Genomic DNA, 22,379 nt, shown 5'->3' on the forward strand with positions numbered 1-22,379 from the left:
GTGTCTATGGCTCGTGTGTAACATGAATATATGTTTTGTTTGCTCGATTTGTGGTTTGGAGTAACTAGTTTGAGTTTTTGAAATGGGTTTGCTTAATCCTTGATTTTGGATGAGTTAATGTTGTTAGATTGTTAAAGTGCATGTTTTAATTGTGTTACTAGTATCATTAGCCACATTTGGATGTGTAGGTTGATTTAGAAAACTTCAAAAACCCGATTAATGATTTTGTGATGTTTGACTAGGGTTTGATAGTTCTTGACATGAACTTTTGATGCGTTGAATGCTTGTTAATGTTGTTAGTAAGTGTTTAGATGCAATGTATGCTTAATTACCTTCGAAACGGCATATCGTATGTGTAAATTGGATTCCCGAATCATAAAATACGTTTTACGAACTTGAAACTTTGATTATGAACGTTCATTGAACATTTGACGAGAATTTGATTATTCTAAATGCATGTTTTGATTGATAATATGTACTTAGTTGCATTCCTCGTCAAAATACCTTTCCAACGATGTATGATAGGCGTTATAAGTGTTTGCGGGTCAAGTGTTGTGTTAGAAAAGGTTTTGGTTCGTGCACACTTGGAAAAACTGACCAGAATTCTCTGCCCAGGTAGTGGCGCGGCGCGCCACATCCCCGCGCGGCGCGCAAATGGGTCTGGCCAGATTCTGCCTTGTTTGGCGCATTTCACGCGAAATGTTTGACTAGCTACCGACCTCCGATTCACATGAAACTTGTTTTAATATACTTGTATATGAATATTTAGCATAGAAAAATAGTTCGGGACCCGACCCGAATGCGTTGACTTTTTCGTTGACTTTGACCAAGTTTGACTTTTAGTCAAACTTAACAAAACACTTATACAATCGTTCTAATCTTATTTTATACCTGATTCTTGCATGAAACTTGACAACGTGATTCACATGCTATACTATTCGAGTCATAACGAGCCATAGGACTAATTGAACACATTTCGCCCGACCTTGTGTCGTAACCGGTTAATTGATACAACTTACTTGTTTAGGTCAAGGCTAAGCAACAATCATGCACACGTTTACTTTGTGAAGTACTTTTATACTCGTGCACTCGAGGTGAGATCATAGTCCCATCTTTCAACAACTTTTATACTTTTAAATTATGGGATGAGAAACATATACAGTTTTATACTACATACTTTATTACTTTGAACACAAGTACAAGGAAACAAACATTCCACAGCGAGTTAGAACAAAAATCCTCAATTCGATTATCATTAGTTACACTTGCAGGGTGTAAGCGAGAACTTATATTGTGTGGCCATACGGGTTTGACAAACCCTCATTCGGACGGTTCGCTACCGTTATGCAGATGAAATATATTTTCGAGAAACAGTGTATGTTCTAACACTATGGTGATGGGGTTCTATGGAAGGAAACGTTAAGTCTTGATAATTGGGTGCTCGCGAACAATACTTTTGGAATGCAAACGATTTTGATAATCAACTATGGGAATACTAAATCTTGTGGTTCAAAAACAACGTTTAATACTTACTAAACCTATGATTTCACCAACGTTTTTCGTTGACAGTTTTCTATATGTTTCTCAGGTTCATACTTGGCTATTTGACATATGCTTCCGCGTTCACTCATACTTGCTTGGGGTCAAGCATACATGCATACACTTTGATCATTTGCTTGGAGCAAGATACATACATACATACGCTAGGGATAGCACTTTTGGATTCAAACTTTTGTCTACTTACTTACGCTATTTATAGCAACTGTGATTTTAAACTAATTATGTCGCGAGTTATTTAAATCATACTTTATGACTTTTGTAAACTTAGACTTGTTGTCGAACGGTTTTATAAATTAAACTTGCAAGTCTTGTACCTTTCAAATGAATGCGACATAATTTTGGTCAAACGAGTCTCATATAGGGACTACGACCACGCAACGGGACCTAAGTTAACGGCGCCGTCAATAACGGTTTTGGTCGGGTCGTTACACCGCGAGTGCGGTTTTTTTTTTTTTTTATAAAACCTTTATTAATAAAACAATTACTTGATTAATTTAAAATTTTGTTTTCCTTTTTATTTAGGACGAGGTTGTTTCGGTACGTTGACCTAGTCCGTTCCTCGACAAATTTTTTTTTAAAAATTTGTCATTTTAAAGCGTTTTTTTAAAAGCAAAGATTTTTGGATTTTTTAATGTTTTTGGCATACTTTAAATCAATAAGATTAAAAATAATGATAATAAAATTTCTCGTCCCTGCCTTGGGTAGAGTAATTTCGGTTCAACGACCTATTTTTCAACTCACGATGAATTTTAAATATCAAATTTTTAACTTAACGAAATAAAGTAAATTTTTAGTTTTAAATTCACACCAAACTTATATTTAAAATGCATAAAATTAACAATTCATATTATTAATATTTTTATACATACAAACTTATTAAAAATATTAATTTTTCAAATATTTACAAACTTAAATATATTGATTTTAAAAAGTTTACAATAATAATTTAATATTAATTTTAAAAACAAATTAAAAATCTTTTTGGTCTTTTATCCCACTTTAATCAATCAAATATTATCAAAAATATACGCCCCTCTTTTCGGTAAAGTAATTTCGGTTTCATAACCTAGTTTTACTCATGACGAATTTTTGAAATATTTTGGGTTGATTGATTAAAGATATTTATACCTTAAGAATAAATGGTAAATTTCGCAGTGATGTAATAAATTTTTGTATGATATCAATAATTTCGGTCGCAAAACCTAATTTTATTGAGTATCAATTTAATACTTTATAACGAACAATTTAGCGTTTAATATCAAAAGGTTAAAAGCAAAATAAAAAAAATAAAAACTGTACATACTTACCTATAAGATAGAATTCTCAGTGACCTATTTTAGCCCACTCATAAGATAGTCGGACTAATTGGTTTTCCATAGCTACATAGGCGTAACCTCGAGCATTCAACGATTTTTCTTTGAAACATATGAACGGTCCTTCTCTGCATAAAGTAACGAATTCGGTATTTGAATATGTTTGATTATTTGAACATTTACCTTCGTATGACCATTTTCCGCATTTGTGACATCTTTCAAGGTGTCGTGCTCTTCTTTTCGCTGCAGATTTTGATTTTCCTTTACCAAAATGTAACTTATTATGATCGTTTCTGAGTTCTTTTCTTACTCTGTCCAATTTGGCTCTTATTACTGATATCAGGTCACTCGGGAGTGTGTCATTATTACGTTTAGTGATCAAAGCATGTAGCATTAGACCATGGTTCAGATCAAAGGAATTCTTCATCTCGTAAAACCTAAAAAAATAAAAATTCAGAATGGGGGGAGAAGACTAGTTCTTTATGGTCTGCTAGGGAAAGACCATTCGGATTCCATTCACGAAAACTACACGAAAACAGAAAATCTAACTCTAATAGAAATACATATAACCCTAAAAAAATTCTCCCCACACTTATGTAGCAGTGGTGTCAAAATTGTGATTAACTTCGTTGTCAACTTCCATCTGACTATCTATGTAATGTTTAACTCTGTGACCATTAACTTTAAATTCAATCCCATTTGAATTTATTAACTCTATTGTTCCGTACGGAAAAACTCTTTTGACTATGAATGGTCCAGACCATCTTGATTTCAATTTTCCAGGAAATAGCTTGAATCGTGAATTGAAAAGAAGAACTCTGTCTCCTTCTTTAAATTCTTTTGAACTTCTGATTCTTTTATCATGCCATTTCTTCGTTCTTTCTTTATAGATCAACGAATTTTCATATTCTTCATGTCTTAATTCTTCTAATTCGTTTAGTTGACTTAACCGTAGACGTCCAGCTTCATGTAAATCAAGATTACGTGTCTTCAAAGCCTAAAATGCTTTGTGTTCAATTTCTACTTGAAAGTGACATGCTTTTCTGTAAACGAGTCTGAAAGGTGTGGTTCCAATTGTAGTTTTGTAGGCTGTTCTAAAAGCCCAGAGTGGATCCTCCAATTTCATGGACCATTCCTTCTAATTTGATCCTACGGTTTTCTCTAGAATACGTTTTAATGCTCGGTTGGTATTTTTAACTTGTCCACTTGTTTGTGGATGATAAACGGTTGAGATTTTATGAGTTACTCTATATCTTTTGAGAACTTTCTCAAGTTGATTATTACAAAAATGAGTACCCTATCACTTATTAAAGCTTTCGGCGTTCCAAACCTGGCAAAAACGACGTTTTAAAAAGTTGACTACAACTCGTGCATCGTTAGTCGGGAGATCTTGTGCTTCTGCCAATTTAGATACATAATCTATGGCAACGAGAATGTAGAGATTATTATGAGATTTTGGAAATGGACTCATAAAGTCAATACCCCAAACGTCAAATACTTCGCATACTTGAATGACATTTTGTGGTATTTCATCACGTTGACTTATTTTTTCGGCCCTTTGACAAGCATCACAGGATTTGCAAAGAAGGTGTGCGTCTTTGAAAATTGTAGGCCAATAGAATCCAGCATCGTAAACTTTTCTTGCTGTAAGTTGAGGCCCATAATGCCCTCCTGTTGGTCCTGTGTGACAATGGTTTAATATTTGACTAGCATCATCCCCGAATATATATTGGCGTATTATTCCATCGGGACAACTTTTAAACAAATGTGGATCTTCCCAGAAATAGTGTTTTATATCACTAAAGAATTTCTTTCGTTTTTGGTACAACAACCCTTTTTCAAGGAATCCACATACTAAGTAGTTTGCATAGTTTGCAAATCATGGAATTTCCTTATAATCTATCTTCAATAGATATTCATCAGGAAAGTTATCTTGTATGGCCGATTCATTTAGAACTTCTAATTCGGGATTTTCAAGACGAGAAAGATGATCAGCGGCGAGATTTTCTTCTCCCTTTTTGTCTCGGATTTCAATATCGAACTCTTGTAAGAGTAAGATCCAACAGATTAATCGTGGTTTAGCATCTTGTTTCGAAAATAAGTATCTAAGAGCAGAATGGTCAGTATAGACCACCGTTTTTGCTAGAACGAGATATGAACGAAATTTGTCAAAAGCAAAGACAATAGCAAGGAGTTCTTTTTCAGTAGTTGTATAATTCGTTTATGCTCCTTGTAACTTCTTATTAGCGTAATAAATAGGTTGAAATCTTTTTTCAATCCTTTGTCCTAAAACGGCTCCCATTGCAAAATCACTTGCATCGCACATGAGTTCAAATGGTAGATTCCAATTTGGAGTTATCATGATCGGCGCATTAGTGAGTTTTTCTTTAAGAATATTAAAAGATTTGATGCATTCATCCGAAAAGATGAATATAGCATCCTTTTCTAAGAGTTTATTCATAGGAGTTACAATTTTAGAAAAATCATTTATGAAACGTCGGTAAAAACCGGCATGCCCTAGAAAACTCCTAACTCCTCTAACATTGGTGGGATGTGGAAGTTTAGCAATTACATCTACTTTAGCTCTATCCACTTCAATTCCTTCCTTTGAAATTTTATGACCAAGAACGATGCATTCTTTAACCATGAAATGGCATTTCTCTCAATTAAGAACTAGATTTGATTGTTCGCATCTAATAAGCATTCGTTCAAGATTAACTAGACATGTTTCAAATGTATCACCGAAGACTGAAAAGTCATCCATGAAAACTTATATGCATTCTTCTATCATGTCGTGAAAAATCGTCGTCATGTACCTTTGAAAGGTTGCAGGGGCATTTCAAAGTCCAAATGGCATGCGTTTGTAAGCAAAAGTACCATAAGGGCACGTGAATGTGGTTTTTTCTTGGTCCTCGGGTGCTATTGGAATTTGAAAATATTCGGAAAAACCATCAAGAAAACAATAGTAACTATTTCCGGCTAATCTTTCCAACATTTGATCAATAAAAGGTAAGGGAAAGTGATCTTTTCTTGTGGCTTCATTTAATTTTCTATAATCAATACCAACGCGCCATCCTGTTACAGTCCTAGTAGGAATAAGCTCATTTTTCTCATTTGTGATGACAGTCATGCCACCCTTCTTAGGTAGGCATTGAACTGGGCTTACCCATGGACTATCAGATATTGGATAAATTAAACCTGCATCTAGCAGTTTAATAATTTCTTTCTTAACAACTTCTTGCATATTAGGATTTAGTCTTCGTTGGCGTTGCACATATGTTTTATGACCTTCTTCCATAAGAATTTTATGTGTGCAATACGAAGGACTTATTCCTTTAATATCATGAATCTTCCATGCAATAGCTGGTTTATGAGCTTTTAGCACAGAAATGAGTTGAGATTTTTCAGTTTCAGTAAGAGAAGACGATATTATTACAGGTAATTCAGACTCACCATGTAAATAAGCATACTCCAAATGGTTTGGAAGTGGCTTTAATTCTAATTTCGGTGGTTCTTCTATCGATGATTTATATCGATATTTGTCTTCCTCTTTTAGCATTTGAATTTCTTCTGTTGTTGGTTCATATCCATTAGCCATAAGTGTAGCTAACATTTCAGTTTTATCAATTGGTTCAGTTCCTTCTCCTAAAGAACATTCTCCTGTTCCTTGTAGTTCTGGAAATTCTTCTAACAATTCTGCATGTGAATCTATAGTTTGAATATAATAACATGTATCATCTGCAGATTGCGGTTGTTGCATGGCTCTATCAACAGAAAAGGTAACACTCTCGTCCTCTATACTTAGGGTCAGTTTCTTACCAAACACGTCTATTATTGCTTTAGCCGTGTTTAAGAATGGTCTTCCTAATATGAGAGAAACTCGATAATCTTCTTCCATATCCAGAATAACAAAATCTACTGGAAATACTAAAGTACCAACTTTAACTAGCATATTCTCCATTATCCCTCTAGGATATTTTACTGATCGATCGGCTAGTTGTATGCTTATTCGTGTTGGTTTCAATTCTCCAAGGTCTAGTTTAGCGTATAGTGAATACGGCATTAAATTTATACTAGCACCTAAGTCTGCCAATGCTTCTATTGAACTAAGACTACCCAGAAAACATGGAATTGTGAAACTTCCTGGATCAGATAATTTTTCAGGTATCTTATTCAACAGTACTGCAGAGCAATTAGCATTCATGGTAACAGCCGAGAGTTCTTCCATTTTCTTTCTATTTGTGATTAGATCTTTCAGAAATTTAGCATATCTTGGCATTCCTGAAATTACATCAATGAAAGGAAGATTTATATTTATTTGTTTAAACATATCCAAGAATTTGGATTGCTCGGCTTCAAGTCTTTCTTTTCTCATTTTACTCGGATAAGAAAGTGGTGGTTGGTATGGTTTAACATAAGGTTTATCCTTAACTGTGTTATCTTCATTAACCTTTTCAACTACCGGTTCTGTTTCCTTATCTTGCTCAGATTGTGGTTCTTGTGGAGTAGGAATAGCGTCATCAGAAATTACAGGCATTTCAGGTGGTTTAAGTGTAATACCACTTCTTGTGGTAATGGCTTTAGCTGTTTTATTCCGGGAATTAGCATTTGTATCGCTAGGTAGACTTTCCGATTTTCTTTCACCTATCAACCTTACTAGGTTGCTCACTTCTTGTTCCAAATTTTGAATAGAAGCTTGTTGATTTCTAAATGCTTGAGTATTTTGTTCATTGGTTTGTTTCTGAGATGTGAAAAACTGAGTTTGAGATTCAACTAGCTTCGACATCATGTCTTCTAAATTTGGCTTTTTATCATCCATTTGTGGTGGTTTGTTTTGAAAAACAGGTCTTTGTTGGTTGTAAGTATTATTAGGTACCTGTTGATTGCTAGGACCTTGTTGGTTGTTGTATGGAACATTTCGGTTATAATTCTGATTTTGATTGTAGATTGGTCTTGGCGGTTGATAATTATTCTGATAATTATTTTCAGGCCTTTGGTTTAGATATGAAACATTCTCTCTTTGTTCCATTGTTTGTTCAATACTGAGACAATCTTTTGTTAAATGTGGTCCTCCACACTGCTCACAACTAATTCTTATTGAGTGGATATCTTTAGTCATCTTTTCCATTCGTCTCTCGACAGCATCTATCTTTGCGGAAATGGAATCTAAGTCATGGCTAGAATCGGCTCTAGCTGCTTTAGATGATCTAACGATATCTTTTTCTTGGTGCCACTCATGTGAATGGGAAGCAGTGTTATCAATAATTTTGTAAGCGTCAGTTGCGGTTTTCTTCATAATGGAACCACCAGCTGCTATATCGATGTCTTTTCTTGTAGTGATGTCGCATCCTTGGTAGAATATTTGTACTATTTGACAGGTGTCTAAACCATGTTGCGGACATCCTCTCAATAACTTTCCAAATCTGGTCCATGCTTCATATAGAGTTTCATTTGGCTTTTGTGTGAACGTAACAATTTCTCCTTGAAGTCTCATGACTTTAGACGCTGGAAAGAATTGTTTAAGAAATTTTTCAACTAAAACGTCTCATGTATCAATCGCCCCTTCAGGTAACGATTCTAACCAATCTTTGGCTTCTCCCTTTAAAGTCCAGGGAAATAACATGAGATATATATGTTCATCCTCCACTTCTCTTATTTTAAATAGAGTGCAAATCCTATTAAATGTACGAAGATGTTCATTTGGATCTTCCTTCGGCGCACCACTAAATTGGCATTGATTTGTTACCATGTGTAGGATTTGTCCTTTGATTTCATAATCTGGTGCATTAATGTCTAGTTGAGTAATTGCGTGACCTTGGCCAGTGCGTTTAGCTCTCATTCGGTCTTCTATACTTAGAGATTCCAGATTTTCTATGATTGAATTTGTTGAATCTGAATCACTAGAGGATTCTGATTTAATGGTTGGTTCCTCGACAATATCTGTTTGAATGATTGGTGGTTCCGGAGGAAAGATTAATGGTTCAGGATCTCTGAATTGTCCCTGAATATATTCTGGATTCTCAATTGTGAGGTCGGGTTCAAAAAATGGATTATCGGAAATTTGAATTGGAGTACTTGGTCGACTGAATGACGATTCTAAAGAAAAATCAACGGCGACAATATTTGCTAGATGTCTTGATCTAGTTACAGGTGGTGAACGTACAAAAGGTGGTGAACGTTTTGCTCAGTGCATTCACTGAATATCCTATTAGTTATAAAAGATAAAAATTATATAAGTTACCAAATTAATAGACTTTTCTGCTTTTGCCCAAGTTTCGAATAGCCAATAGATGCAGCAGGGAGCCAGAACCCTTTAAATCGGAAGCTCACAACTCAGCCACTAACAAATCCAACTATTACTACGAAACAGAAAATTTGGATGTCTATCAATTTAACCACTTAAAATAATTTTTCGTCGAAGTTTAAAGAAATTTTAGAGAAGAAATAGAAAATTATATATCCTAAAAACTAGAGCGTCGAGAAATAAGAAAGAAAAAGAGCGCGTCGAAAAACGTCGAAAAATAAAAGGTCGAAAAATAATAGGCGTCGAAAAATAAAAATATGAAAGTAGCACGTCGAAACTTAAAAAGGAATTAAAAACTAAGAATTAAAAGTTACGTCTAAAAATATTAAAGCCTAGAGAAATACTATATCCCAAAACGGCAATAACTTAAAAAGTACTAAAATCTTAGAACAGCGTCGCAAAATTCTAAAGTACCTAAATCTTAGTTTAAAGAAAAAGCACTTAAGGGATTTTACGGCAAAGCCTAAAAATCTAGAAATAAAAATAACTATGGCACAAACTATGACTTAAAACTAAATACGAACGAAAAATACAAATATTACGAATAAACGATTAAAAAGGTACGAAATTTTAAAAATAAAAATTAAAGTTGAAAAAATACAATTTTTATAAAAATATTATTTTTAAATTAATATTTTATAAAAGTATTAATTTTATAAGTAATAAAACTAATTAAAACCTAAAAATACAAATTTAATTAACTAAAACTAATTAATTAAACAACCATAATTTCATAATTAAAGCTGCAGTATTTGACCTATCAGAAACCTCCGCGAATGCGGATGCCAACTGGTAAAAAGTACCGCGAGTGCGGATACCACAGATTTAGATGAGATGCAGGTCGAATTTTTCAGGCTCAGTTTGTTTTATTTAAATTTTTTTTTACTTTTTAATTTTCTGTTTTATAAAATATTTATGTAAAATAAATAAAAACCTATAATTTGAAAAATAGAAATAGAATTACTTTATAATTTTATATATTTTAAACAAAATCTTAAAAATATATAGATATTTATATATATATATATATATATATATATATATATAGCGTTTCGCTTTCGGCGTTTAAGCAAGTTCCCCGGCAGCGGCGCCAAAAATACTTGATGTGTGCGAGGTGGTGTATAAAATAGTTATATTTTTACAACAAAATACTATTAAATACGATACAATTTTATACAAGTTATTTATTTATTTATAGAGTGGATATACCTAAACCTTGCTACAACACTTATAGGCAGTGTACCTAATCGTACAGTAGTGTAGTTTTTAGTAAGTCCGGTTCGTCCACAGGGAACTCGCCAAGTTTAACGCTATATGTTTAAAACTATATTTGTAAATAAATATATATATTACAATTATTATTATAAAAGGGGGTTTTTACCGTTTAATGACCCGTTTGTCGATTTTAAAACTTTAGTCACAGTTAAAACCTAATGTAAAATATTAAAAATAAAAATAACTTAATTTAAAGTGGAAATTAAATAACAATAATGAAATTGCGATAAAATAAAGTGCGATAATTAAAAGGTACGATAAATAAAATGACAATAAATTAAAATGCGATAATTAAAAGTGCAATTAAATATGAAATATATAAATTATGCTTATTTAAACTTCCGTAATCATGATGTTTGACGTGTTGATTTTAGTTTATTACCATGGTTAATTGTACCTTGTCCTGGATTATTCAATATGTTCGTCTGGTTTTTGTCCATAACAGTCCCATAAGTCATAAATATAAAGTGCGAGTGTCCTCGTCAAATTATCCTTATATCCGAAGTCAAATATTCCAACTAATTGGGGACTTAAACTATAATTACACCAAGTGTCCTTGTATATAATTCACCCCTGCTTTAATAAGTCTATTAACTATTAATTCATTCCCATGTCCGGTTAAATGAACGATTATTAGTACTTATAAATATCCCGCCCATCGTGTCCGATCGAGTGTATATGGTTATTTATAGGTACGTCCAATTGTAAATCTTTATATTAAATTAACATACTATCATTTAATTAAACAAATATAAAGCCCATTAATAGCCCATAGTCTAATTTCCACAAGTGTCATTCTTTTGTCCAAACCCCAATTATGGTACAAAGCCCAATTACCCCGTCTTTAATATTTAGCCCAACATCATGATTACTTCAATTTAAATAAGCATTATAATAACTTAGCTACAAGACATTAATTTAACAACAAAATTAAACATAACTTACAGTGGGTGTTATTAGCGTAGCGGTACACGGACAGAGTTTCGACTTACAAAACCTTAAAACATTCGACTAACCTAACCTTTTTATTATCACTAACTTAAAATTAAAATTACAAATTGAGATTAATATTTGGAGTGATAATTGATATACATATTATGTATATAGAGTAGGAAATAGAAAAAGTTGTAAAAAATTCGATCAGAATGCGCGACTTTTATAGCCCCACATTTCACTGTAGACCTCCGCGAGTGCGGATATTTTGTTCACAAAAGTTCTGCGAGTGCGGAGGTATGGATTACAGCTCATCTCTTGATTTAAACGTGGGTTGCTGTATTTTTTTTAATATATATATATATATAATATATAAATAATTTATATAATTATATATATATTATATTATATTCTTGTGCATATTTGACTTGTAATTTGTGGTCCGTTGCGTCGCGCACTGAAAGTTGGTTCATGTCTCGGTTCCAGATTTTCGAACGTCCTTGCGTACTATTTAATATCTTGTACTTTGCGTTTTGCGTCTTGTACTCTTGTAATTTTGAGACGTTTCTCATCAATAATTTAAACCACTTTGATTGTACTTTGTACTTTTTAGCTTTTTGGTCGTTTGCGTCTTTAAATCGCAGAGTCTGTCTTTTGTCTTCACCTTTTATTATTTAAACGAATATTGCTTGTAAATAGAACAATTGCAACTAAAAGCTTGTCTTTCTTGAGAGATAATGCTACGAAATATATGTTCGTTTTTAGCATTATCACTACACCAACCTGCTACCCTCTCTAAAGAAACTTTGGTTGAATTTATGAAAAATCAATACACGATAAATCTTCAGGTCATAGAATGCCAGAATAAATTTGATACCTTGATGAAGACTTTTGAAGAATTGATAATAAATTTTCAGCTTACACTAAAACGTTTAACCGCTAAAGTTGAATTAGAGAGTAGTGAGTTTGATGCCCTAGTAGTAACTAGAGGTGGGAAGGAAACAACTGTTAACATACCCATACAAGATTTTTCCGATAAGGAACCCGTGTCAATTGACCCAGTCGTCAATCCACCGAAACCTATCTCTCATTAGGCCCCGAAATCATTCCGCGCACCCGCATACCTTTCCCAGGTAGGCTTAGGAAGGAAAAACAAGAAGAACAATTTGCTAAGTATTCAGATATTATTAAGAATTTACATTTGAATGTACGACTAGTAGATATTTTAGTAGAAATGCCAAACTGCGCTAAATTTTTCAAAGAACTACTTTCGAACAAAGAGAGAATAAGAGAGATAGTTAGCTTGCCTGTAAGTGAAGAATGCTCATTAGTGTTACAACATGGTATTCCCCCTAAGTTAGGAGATACAGGAAGATTTACGGTACCTTGCTACCTGCAAGATGTCCAGATTAGCAATGCTTTAGCAGAGTTAGGAGCCAAAGTAAACCTAATGCCCTATTCGTTATTCCAAAAGCTAGGATTAAAAGACTTACGACCAACTAGAATGACTATCCAACTCACAGACAGATCAGTTAAAATTCCTCGAGGGATAGCTGAGGATGTCCTAGTCAGAGTGGTTAAGTTCGCATTCCCCGTCGATTTCGTCACTATGGATATTGAGGAAGACACGAAGGTCCCCCTCATACTTGGCAGACCATTCCTAAATACTGCCAAGGCCGTAATCGATGTTCACAACAAATCATTAAAGTTAAGAGTTGGAAGTGAAGAAGTCACATTTAATGTCGACCGACTCATGAGCCACCCCCGTGAGGATGATATCAATCTCTCTGATTCTTTTCAAGAACTCGTCAACGAATACCTGGAAGAAACCATGACTATATGCAGTTAAATCAAATTTCTAAGGATCTATTTTTTACACCTCCTGAAGAAAATCTCGACACCTATTTAGCCATAGATCATGGTCAAAATAAATCTCCCCTCTCTGAAAGTAACTTTCTAGTCAAAACTATCCAAATAGCACCACTAGGTCAAGGCATTCCCCTACCTCTGTTAAGGAGAAGATCGAATAAAGAAACAGATTTCGTTCTGGTATTCCAGGAACCCCAGTCAGAAGAAGACTGTGTGGAGAATCCTGAACCCATATTCGAAACTAAAGAAGATATTTCTGAAGAAGAATCTTTAAGAAGAACAATTTCCAGAACTAAAGAACAGATAGCATCAGTGACCGCTATTAAGGAGGAAGAATCAGAATTCCAAGAGAGGTATGACTCGTTAGACAGAGCAGAAATAGCTAGAATGAAGCCATTTATCGAGGAACCTCCGGAATTAGAATTGAAAAAGTTACCCGAACATCTAGAGTATACATTCTTAGAAGGAGAATCGCAACTCCCGTAATCATCTCGAAAGATCTCACACCACATGAGAAGGTGAAATTGATTCAAGTTCTGAAATCACATAAGAAAGAAATTGCTTGGAAGATTTCTGACATAAAAGGAATCAATCCCAACTATTGCACCCACAAGATCTTCATGGAAGATGATTTCAGACCATCAGTTCAGAGGCAAAGAATGGTTAATCCTATGATTCAAGAAGTCGTCAAGAAAGAAGTAATCAAACTTCTGGATGCCGGTCTGATCTATCCCATTTCCGATTCACCGTGGGTCAGTCATGTTCAAGTCGTACCTAAGAAAGGAGGAATGACTGTAATCCAAAATGAGAATAATGAACTTATTCCAACACGGGAGGTCACCGGTTGGAGGGTTTGCATAGATTATTGTAAACTTAACGATGCAACCTGGAAGGATCATTTTCCATTACCTTTCATCGATCAAATATTGGAACGTCTATCAGAAAATGAGTTCTATTGTTTCCTTGACGGTTTTTTCAGCTACTTTCAAATTCCTCTCGATCCAAAGGACCAAGAAAAGACAACCTTCACCTGTCCTTATGGAATATTTGCCTATCGACGCATGCCCTTTGGGTTATGCAATGCACCAGCTACATTCCAGCAATGCATGGTAGCAATATTCCACGACATGATTGAACGTTGTATGGAAGTCTTCATGGATGACTTATCAGTTTTTGGTAGTACTTTTGATTCGTGCCTTTCTAACCTTGACAAGATGCTCACCCGGTGTGAAGATTCAAATTTAGTTCTGAATTGGGAAAAAATGTCACTTCATGGTTAAAGAAGGGATAGTTTTAAGACATAAAATTTCAAAAGCAGGAATAGAAGTTGATAAGGCTAAGATTGAGACCATTACTAAACTTCCAGAACCTACCACAATAAACGCGGTAAGGAGTTTCCTTGGACACGCCATTTTTACCGATGCTTCATTAAAGACTTTTCAAAGGTCACTCTACCTCTCACTCATCTCCTCAGAAAGGAAGTTTCATTTGTCTTCGATGAAGAATGCAGTAAAGCATTCAACTATCTGAAGGAACAGCTCACACATGCGCCTATCATGATTGCTCCCGATTGAAGTTTATCACTCAAAATCATGTGTGATGCAAGTGACTTCGTAGTTGGATCTGTACTAGGACAACGGACAGACAAACACTTTCATCCAATCTATTATGCCAGCAAAACCTTGATTGGAGCTCAAGAGAATTATACCACCATGGAAAAGGAGCTGCTAGCTGTAGTTTTTGTCTTTGACAAATTCCGTTCCTATCTCATCCTGTCCAAAACTACGGTTTACACAGATCACTCAGCCCTTAAATATCTATTTACTAAGCAAGATGCTAAACCAAGACTCCTACGATGGATCTTACTCCTACAAGAATTCAATATTGAGATCAAAGATAAGAAAGGAGCAGAGAATGTCGCAGCAGACCATCTCAGTCGTTTGGAGAACCCAGCGATGGAACAACTTGCTGAACAAGATATCAGAGACAAATTTCCGGAAGAACAGCTTATGAGCTTAGGAGAAGCTAACATAGGATCGCAATTTACTGATACCCCTTGGTATGCTGACATAGCCAACTACCTAGTTGCTGAAGTAGTACAGAAGGGAATGAGCACATCCCGAAGAAGGAAGTTCTTCAGGGATCCCAAGTACTACTATTGGGAAGATCCATACCTGTTTAGAATTTACCCTGATCAAATAATCAGGAGGTGCATAGATGAAAAACAAGCAGCATAGATTCTTCACCAATGTCACCATGGACCAACCAGATGTCATCATGGAGCAAAGTTGACCGCAAGAAAAGTCTACGAATCAGGATTTTATTGGCCGTCTATATTCCGAGATACACAAGAGCTTGTAAAGCGTTGCGACGCGTGTCAAAGGCAAGGTATTATCTCTATGAAGAATGAGATGCCTCGGACTAACATTCAAGCTTGCGAGATCTTCGATATATGGGGATTAGACTTTATGGGGCCATTCCCTAAGTCTAATGGGAAAGAATATGTCCTCGTAGCAGTAGATTACGTCTTCAGATGGGTCGAAGCCCAAGCATTTCCAACCAGTGATGCCAAAGTCGTCACCAACTTCCTGAAGAGACTCTTCTACCGATTTGGAGCTCCCTTGCTATAATAAGTGATAGAGGCACGCACTTTTTTAACACCCAGTTTATAAAAGTGATGCAACAGTACGGAGTTACCCACAAAATGTCCACTGCCTATCATCTACAGACAAACGGATAAGCAGAGGTCACTAAAAGAGCACTCAAGAGAATTCTAGAACGCATCGTTGGCCATCATGGGAATAAATGGGCCTAGAAACTAGATGATGCTCTGTGGGCATTCCAGACTGCCTACACGAATCCTCTTGAAACTACACCCTACCGAATGATCTATGGAAAAGCTTGTCATCTTCCGCTGGAACTAGAGTATAAAGCTCTCTGGGCACTAAAAACCTGTAACCTCGATCCTTCAGTAACCGCTAGACATCGAAAGATGCAAATGAATGAACTCGCTGAATTAAGCGACCAAGCTTACGAGACGTCATATATCTACAAGGAATGAACAAAGCTGATGCATGATGCAAAACTGAATCCTACAAAGTTCGCTCCTGGAGATAAAGTTCTACTCTTTAATTCCCGATTCAAGAAGTTCGCTGGAAAATTCAGATCAAGATGGAGTGGCCCATACAAAGTTATTCATGCTTTTCCACATGGAGCCGTGGAATTGGAAGGACCCATCGGCAATTTCAAAGTCAACGGCCACCGATTAAAGGCTTATCTAGAAGACCACGACAAGGAGGAGCACCTTTTCTCCTTGGATCCATTCTGAAGATCTAGCAGGAAAAGTCAATGATTTGATAAACAAAGCGCTCTTGGGAGGCACCCCTTACTTATTCTTTTTATTTATTTATTTTTTAAAATTATTTTCAATCTACAAATATACTATTTATGTGCACTAACCCTAAGCGCCATACCTGCGCTTAGTACTTACAAGTTTGTTGAATGTATTCAGGAAAAATGCCAAGCTCAGGAGCTTCTTATTGCATTCCAGTATGCAGTAGAAGGACTCCCTGAGTTTACTCCTCAGGAAGCAGTGCAGATCAGTTTAGGCCATCCACAGGACAGTTAGGTCCAAGACGTATGATCCTTGAGAGTGTTGAGGAGGACATTAGTACGGCACCACCAGCCCCTCCACTGCAATGCTCCCGACGTTTCACTTCGAGACCAGCTGAGTTTCCAGAGTTACCAGAGACACGTGAGCCACAGACTGTGATTCATTATGGAGCCACCTTGAACGATCCAGATGTTACTTAGGCAGTTTTAAGAGACCAGCAGAGACTTTACCGAGCTTTTAGAGCGTACCTTCATCGTGAAGCAATTCCCAAGAGTAATATAGGCCCCTCGTCGTTCAGGATAGCATGCCGTGTCCCTCTGACACGCCAAGCTACCCTCAAGCACTCCACTCCAGTCTCAGTCCGTTCAGTTGCCTCAACAGCCGTTTCGACTCACGCTGCTCCCATTACACCTGTAGTGACCCGAACTTTTCCATGTATATATATTAATTGAGATTGATATTTACATGATTAAATGTTTCCAACATGTTAAGCAATCAAACTTGTTAAGACTTGATTAATTGAAATATGTTTCATATAGACAATTGACCACCCAAGTTGACCGGTGATTCACGAACGTTAAAACTTGTAAAAACTATATGATGACATATATATGGATATATATGTAGTTAACATGATACTATGATAAGTAAACATATCATTAAGTATATTAACAATGAACTACATATGTAAAAACAAGACTACTAACTTACTGATTTTTAAACGAGACATATATGTAACGATTATCGTTGTAAAGACATTTAATGTATATATATCATATTAAGAGATATTCATACATGATAATATCATGATAATATAATAATTTAAAATCTCATTTGATATTATAAACATTGGGTTAACAACATTTAACAAGATCGTTAACCTAAAGGTTTCAAAACAACACTTACATGTAACGACTAACGATGACTTAACGACTCAGTTAAAATGTATATACATGTAGTGTTTTAATATGTATTTATACACTTTTGAAAGACTTCAATACACTTATCAAAATACTTCTACTTAACAAAAATGCTTACAATTACATCCTCGTTCAGTTTCATCAACAATTCTACTCGTATGCACCCGTATTCGTACTCGTACAATACACAGCTTTTAGATGTATGTACTATCAGTATATACACTCCAATGATCAGCTCTTAGCAGCCCATGTGAGTCACCTAACACATGTGGGAACCATCATTTGGCAACTGGCATGAAATATCTCATAAAATAACAAAAATATGAGTAATCATTCATTACTTATTTACATGAAAACAAAATTACATATCCTTTATATCTAATCCATACACCAACGACCAAAAACACCTACAAACACTTTCATTCTTCAATTTTCTTCATCTAATTGATCTCTCTCAAGTTCTATCTTCAAGTTCTAAGTGTTCTTCATAAATTCTACAAGTTCTAGTTACATAAAATCAAGAATACTTTCAAGTTTGCTAGCTCACTTCCAATCTTGTAAGGTGATCATCCAACCTCAAGAAATCTTTATTTCTTACAGTAGGTTAACATTCTAATATAAGTTAATAATCATATTCAAACTTTGGTTCAATTTCTATAACTATAACAATCTTATTTCAAGTGATGATCTTACTTGAACTTGTTTTCGTGTCATGATTCTGCTTCAAGAACTTCGAGCCATCCAAGGATCCGTTGAAGCTAGATCCATTTTTCTCTTTTCCAGTAGGTTTATCCAAGGAACTCAAGTTAGTAATGATGTTCATAACATCATTTGATTCATACATATAAAGCTATCTTATTCGAAGGTTTAAACTTGTAATCACTAGAACATAGTTTAGTTAATTCTAAACTTGTTCGCAAACAAAAGTTAATCCTTCTAACTTGACTTTTAAAATCAAATAAACACATGTTCTATATCTATATGATATGCTAACTTAATGATTTAAAACCTGGAAACACGAAAAACATCGTAAAACCGGATTTACGCCGTCGTAGTAACACCGCGGGCTGTTTTGGGTTAGTTAATTAAAAACTATGATAAACTTGGATTTAAAAGTTGTTATTCTGAGAAAATGATTTTTATTATGAACATAAAACTATATCCAAAAAATATGGTTAAACTCAAAGTGGAAGTATGTTTTCTAAAATGGTCATCTAGACGTCGTTCTTTCGACTGAAATGACTACCTTTACAAAAACGACTTGTAACTTATTTTTTCGACTATAAACCTATACTTTTTCTATTTAGATTCATAAAATAGAGGTCAATATGAAACCATAGCAATTTGATTCACTCAAAACGGATTTAAAATGAAGAAGTTATGGGAAAAACAAGATTGGATAATTTTTCTCATTTTAGCTACGTGAAAATTGGTAACAAATCTATTCCCACCATAACTTAATCAACTTGTATTGTATATTATGTAATCTTGAGATACCATAGACACGTATACAATGTTTCGACCTATCATGTCGACACTTCTATATATATTTCGGAACAACCATAGACACTCTATATGTGAATGTTGGAGTTAGCTATACAGGGTTGAGGTTGATTCCAAAATATATATAGTTTGAGTTGTGATCAATACTGAGATACGTATACACTGGGTCGTGGATTGATTCAAGATAATATTTATTGATTTATTTCTGTAAATCAAACTGTGGACAACTAGTTGTAGGTTACTAACGAGGACAGCTGACTTAATAAACTTAAAACATCAAAATATATTAAAAGTGTTGTAAATATATTTTGAACATACTTTGATATATATGTATATATTGTTATAGGTTCGTGAATCAACCAGTGGCCAAGTCTTACTTCCCGACGAAGTAAAAATCTGTGAAAGTGAGTTATAGTCCCACTTTTAAAATCTAATATTTTTGAGATGAGAATACATGCAGGTTTTATAAATGATTTACAAAATAGACACAAGTACGTGAAACTACATTCTATGGTTGAATTATCGAAATCAAATATGCCCCTTTTTATTAAGTCTGGTAATCTAAGAATTAGGGAACAGACACCCTAATTGACGCGAATCCTAAAGATAGATCTATTGGGCCTAACAAACCCCATCCAAAGTACCAGATGCTTTAGTACTTCGAAATTTATATCATATCCGAAGGGTGTCCCGGAATGATGGGGATATTCTTATATATGCATCTTGTTAATGTCGGTTACCAGGTGTTCACCATATGAATGATTTTTATCTCTATGTATGGGATGTGTATTGAAATATGAAATCTTGTGGTCTATTATTATGATTTGATATATATAGGTTAAACCTATAACTCACCAACATTTTTGTTGACGTTTTAAGCATGTTTATTCTCAGGTGATTATTAAGAGCTTCCGCTGTTGCATACTTAAATAAGGACGAGATTTGGAGTCCATGCTTGTATGATATTGTGTAAAAACTGCATTCAAGAAACTTATTTTGTTGTAACATATTTGTATTGTAAACCATTATGTAATGGTCGTGTGTAAATAGGATATTTTAGATTATCATTATTTGATAATCTACGTAAAGCTTTTTAAACCTTTATTGATGAAATAAAGGTTATGGTTTGTTTTAAAATGAATGCAGTCTTTGAAAAACGTCTCATATAGAGGTCAAAACCTCGCAACGAAATCAATTAATATGGAACGTTTTTAATCAATAAGAACGGGACATTTCAGTTGGTATCCGAGCGTTGGTCTTAGAGAACCAGAATTTTGCATTAGTGTGTCTTATCGAGTTTGTTAGGATGCATTAGTGAGTCTGGACTTCGACCGTGTTTACTTGAAAAATGATTGCTTAACAAATTTTGTTGGAAACTATATATTTTTAACTTGTGAATATTATGTGATATATTAATCTCTTAACGCGTTCCCACAAGTGACGGAGTCGGTAATTGGGGTAAGAAATGAGGTTTTTAGATTGTTACGGGACTGTTGGACATTACGTAACCCTCGTCCCTTTGACGACGTTACAACACGCTATCTTATCAACGGCCATAACGGTTATGTTCCACAAGACCAAGGATGGGAAGTAATCCTAGTAAAACCAGAATGCATGACTTGTTTCTGGACGTATGAATTACGTGTCTTTATTGCCTTTGCTGAACGACTTGTGTACTAGCTAGAATTATCTTCACAACCATCTTGTATCAAATTTATTGTGTGCTATATTTCATGCTATATGTAAAATAAGCAGTATTGTAAGTTTGTAAAATATTGTGTAAAAGTTTGAACGCGAAATATTATTATAATCAGTTTTTCATATAGAATTGTAGTAGTTGAATTGTATATTAGCTACTAAGTATGAACTTAACGGGTAGGTACTACCCGAATTTAAACTTATAAAACGCTAATATGAAGAAAAAGCTTTTATAAATGAGTTCATATTATGCTACGAAATACTATTAACTATTCTTAATATTATGTATGATTAACTTGTTCCATTTGACTATTTTGAAGGAAATGGCACCGACTACTCGACACACCGTGAATATGAATGAAGAGGAATTCCGTACTTTTCTAGCTTCAAACATAGCCGCAGTACAGGCTGCGCTACATACCAACAATAACCTTGGATCTAGCAGTACATGAAATCGTGTAGGATGCACCTACAAAGAATTCACTGCCTGCAAACCTTTGGAATTTGATGGAACCGAACGACCGATCGGATTGAAACGGTGGACCGAGAAGGTCGAATCGGTGTTTGCCATAAGTAAGTGTACTGAAGAGGACAAAGTGAAGTATGCTACGCATACCTTCACAGGTTCTGCGTTAACATGGTGGAATACCTATCTAGAGCAAGTGGGACAAGACGATGCGTACGCACTACCGTGGTCAGCGTTCAAGCACTTGATGAACGAGAAGTACCGTCCCAGAACCGAGGTCAATAAGCTCAAGACAGAACTTAGAGGGTTACGAACCCAAGGATTTGATATTACCACGTACGAAAGACGATTCACAGAATTGTGCCTATTGTGTCCGGGAGCATTCGAAGATGAGGAAAAGAAGATCGACGCATTTGTGAAAGGATTACCGGAAAGAATCCAAGAAGATATAAGTTCACACGAGCCCGCATCCATACAACAGGCATGTAGAATGGCTCACAAACTAGTGAACCATATTGAAGAAAGAATTAAAGAACAGACTGCTGAAGAGGCCAATGTGAAGCAAGTCAAAAGAAAGTGGGAGGAAAACGGTGATAAGAATCACCAATATAACAACAACAGCAATTACAACAATAATCGCAACAATTATCCCAACAATCGCAACTACAACAAACGGCCCAACAACAACAACAACAACAACAACAACAACAACAACAACAACAACAACAACAACAACAGCAACTACAACAATCATCCCAACAACAATAATAACCGCAACAACAACAACAATCAGAAGCAGCTATGCCAAAGGTGTGAAAAGTATCACTCAGGGTTCTGCACCAAATTTTGCAACAAGTGTAAAAGAAATGGTCATAGCATGGCGAAGTGTGAGGTCTACGGACCAGGGGTTAATAGAACGAAAGGA

The sequence above is a fragment of the Rutidosis leptorrhynchoides genome, chromosome 5, assembly GCF_046630445.1.
Source record: "Rutidosis leptorrhynchoides isolate AG116_Rl617_1_P2 chromosome 5, CSIRO_AGI_Rlap_v1, whole genome shotgun sequence".
Classification (NCBI taxonomy): Eukaryota; Viridiplantae; Streptophyta; class Magnoliopsida; order Asterales; family Asteraceae; genus Rutidosis; species Rutidosis leptorrhynchoides.